Below are 3800 nucleotides of genomic sequence, written 5' to 3' on the forward strand. Positions count from 1 at the left end.
GCCAACCTTTTTTTTTTTTTTTTTGTCTGCCTCTGATGTGAATCATCCTTTGGTCCAGAGTGTCCACACAGTATATACTATCTCTCTGTTAGTCATTTAGTAGCCATCGTGGTATTGTAATGTTTGTATTTGAGTAGCTTAATAATGTCTCAAAGGATTAAGAGTAGTTAAGATATGCCAAAGAGAAGCTGTAAAGTGCTTTCTTTTAGTGAAAAGGTAAAAGTTTTCAAGTTAATAAGGACAGAAAAAAATTGTATACTGAGGTTGTTAAGATCCAAGGTAAGTTATTGTTAATCTCCTGCTATTTCTAATTTATAAATGAAATTTTATGATAGGCATGTTTGTATAATATACATAGGGTTTGGTACTATCTGTTGTTTCAGGTGTCCTCTGGGAATCTTGGAACCTTTTTCTCTGGGTAATGGGAGACTTCTGTAGTGAGGGTTCTCTAAAGAAACAGAATATCTACATTGGCTCATAAATTGTGGAGGCTGAGAAGCCCCGTGCTGTCGGTATCTACACGCTGGAGACCTAAGAAAGTTGAACATACATTAAACTTTCTATTTCTTTTTAAAATCCTTGAAGGAAATTCACTTGAAGAAAAAAATACAGTTTAGGAAGGATGGATTTGAATCTTTACCTACTTCTTGTCAGATGTCCACAGCAAACCCTGGACCATATAGAGAGCAGTTAACATATGGAAGGAAGGAAAGCAGTAACTACCCATAGTACATTCCAATTTAATATTCTGAAACAAATCACCAAACACTAATTTTATTCTGAGTCCTGAGAAGGAGAATAGATGGAATAAATTCTCGTCTGAGTGTAGGAGAAGGTTGATGTCCAGCTCAAACCAGAGAAAGTGAATTCTCCTTTGCTCCTCCTTTTTGTTCTGCCCACAACAGATTGAGTGTAGCACACTCACATTGTGGGGACAGCAATATGCTTTACATGACTGATTGATTCAAAGGCTTATTTCATCCAGAAACATACTTACAGACACACCCAGAATCATGTTAAACCAATATCTATACACCCATGATTTAGTCAAGTCAACACATGAAATTGTCCATCATTCCATTCAAATTAGAATTCAGTAATAAGACTAAAGTCCTGCTGGTATCTCTATAGAGAATATTGCATAGGGTATTAACTCATAGATCATGTATATATGTCTCTATTGTTGATTAGATGGTAAAGATAAATAAGGAGCCTAATCTAAAAAAAATTCTGGTTATCCTCAACAATTCTTGTTGGTAAAAATAAAAATAAAAAAGGGATTTTGGAAGAATTGTATTTGAGCCATTTGAAGAAAGAATGAAGTTGCCTTGCTTAAAGAATAACCTGAATATGCTTTGCATGATTCAGTATCTTGGAACAATATAGAAATAAGAGGAGAAATTGACAGTCAAGAGTAAGTGTTTGTTTTGTAGATGTCTAGTTCTACAGAAGTGAAAGGAATATTAGTGTGTACATGGCAGACAGGAAATAAAACTTGGCCTGACTAATTGAGAGACAAGCATTTTTGAGTTGGGGACTCCTTAGGGTCAGGGGAAGAAAATGATGCAATTTAAAGATCAAAGGATCAAACACTCTTTTAAAAAAATGTCTGGAGATACAGAGTATGGTAAAGGTCAATGTTGGGTAGAAAGCAAGACCACTGGAGGAGGTTACACTATTTCTCAAAATTTACATTATTACACAACACCAATTTTGCATCAGTGCTCTGGCCAAATGCCAAAGAAACACCCAGGAAATACATCTACAATGGAGTCTGAAAACAATTGGTTTCTGAAGAAGCATGCTATAAAGAATTTTTATATTCATACACATTAGAAGTAGCCTTTGTGGTTCACAGAACGTTTTAAACAGCAATGTGAAACCACTGGTGTCTGCTAATTGCTTATTCAGTCATCTTGCTGATCTGTGAAGAGGCAGAGAATAAGGAGAAGCCACTAATAATTGCATGAAGACCTGCCTGCAAAACTCAAGTTCATATTATGCCCTTAATTTACCAGCTGACCTTGGTCAAAGCACTCTATGTCTCTGTCAGCACCAATTTTTACAGAAATAAAATAAGAGATTTGATTTCTGATATCTTTCTGTTCCCTTTTAATGTTGAAGTTCTGTAATTTTGTGATTCAAATTCTTGTCAATGGTTTGTTGGGTGATAATAATTTCAGGTTTGTTTTTTTTTTTAGTCCAAGATGAATTATGTATTGTTGTAACTCCAGGTAAAACCAACCTTAAAATATTATAATGATAATGAGTATTCATTACTTACTGTGCTCTAGGTAACCAAATGCCTTGTCAACTAACTAGTGATGAGCTTGAATGGATGAACGAGATTCCCACTTCCCTACCTACTATCCTCATTACTAAGTTTTAGAGACTTCATGTGCATTCTCAAATGCAAAAAGGCAATACAATACAATAGTTAGTGATTGAGACTTGGAAAGTTCAACACTCCCCTTGACTACTCCTAGTCAAGTGGTTTTAGTTGGGTGCTCTAAAATCTTCACTATACATAGAAATCTGTCAATTTTTTTAATTAAAAAACAGATTTCAATTCAGTAATCTGGGTTGGGACTTGATACTTTGCATTTCTAGTAAGTTATTAAGTGATGCTGATGCTTATTCTGGTCTTTGGATTAAAATTCTGTGCCTCAGTTTTCTCCTTTACAACGTAAGGATGACAGAAGTACTTATCTCTTATAGTTTGTCTAGGATTAAGTCAAGTTATATCACCAAAGTATTTTAATAGTGGGGGGCATGTAGTAATACTTCTGAGTATTAGTTATTGTGATCAACCTTTAAACCAGGCCCATGGGGCAGGTGTTACTATTAAACACTTTCTTAGTGATAAAAAATGAAGGTAGAGAGGGCTGGGGTTGTGGCTCAGCGGTGGCACACTTGCTAGCATGTGCGAGGCGCTGGGTTCAATCCTCAACACCACATAAATATAAATAAATAAATAAAGGTATTTTGTTCAACTACAATTAAATATATTTTAAAAAATGAAGGTAGAGAAATTAAACATTTTGTTGAAGAAGTTAGTTTAGGGCTTTTACTACCTAAGGTAGTTTTTACAATTTCTGCCAGAATCAGCTGCACAAACTCCTTTGTCAGTACGGGGAGTGAACATATAACATCCAGAATGATCAAAATGGCCTTAGACAAAATTTTAGGAGTGAGTGATTTGCACACTTAACATCTGGTAAGTTCTCTCTGAATTCAAAAGAGATTATAAAGAAACACAGAGGGCCGTCAATAAACTCAAGACACTAACAGATATGTGAGTCAATCCTGGGCTCAAGTTTTTGCTCTTTAATTGAAAAAACAATGACCCAAGTCATTTTTATAGGCACTAATTATTTTTGTGTGTGTACCAGAAGAAAAGTGAATTGTTTCTCATTACTAAAAACATTAATTGTTTACATTCTAAATTGAATTTGGGTTTGAAAAACAAACAGAAAATACTGGATTAAAATATTAAGTTGAGAAAAAACACATTGTTTCATTCTCAGAAGTTCTTCCCAAAGATGATTTCATATGGTTCATTATCTTTCAGCTCTGGTACACCAAAGCAATGGCTCCTTTCAGCTAAAAAGTGGTTTAATTAGTTTTTTTTCCCTCTAGGTTTTCACCTGAGTAGTCAATCATAATGTCAATCCACTATAGAAATTTAGGGATATATTGTATTTGGAGGATAATTATTTAGAAATACAGCATGCCAGGACTTCTTTAAACTGATTAACAGAAGACAAATCATATCACCCAAAATAGCAGCACTGGGCCCA

Source organism: Marmota marmota, unplaced genomic scaffold (assembly GCF_001458135.2).
Source record: "Marmota marmota marmota unplaced genomic scaffold, marMar, whole genome shotgun sequence".
Classification (NCBI taxonomy): Eukaryota; Metazoa; Chordata; class Mammalia; order Rodentia; family Sciuridae; genus Marmota; species Marmota marmota.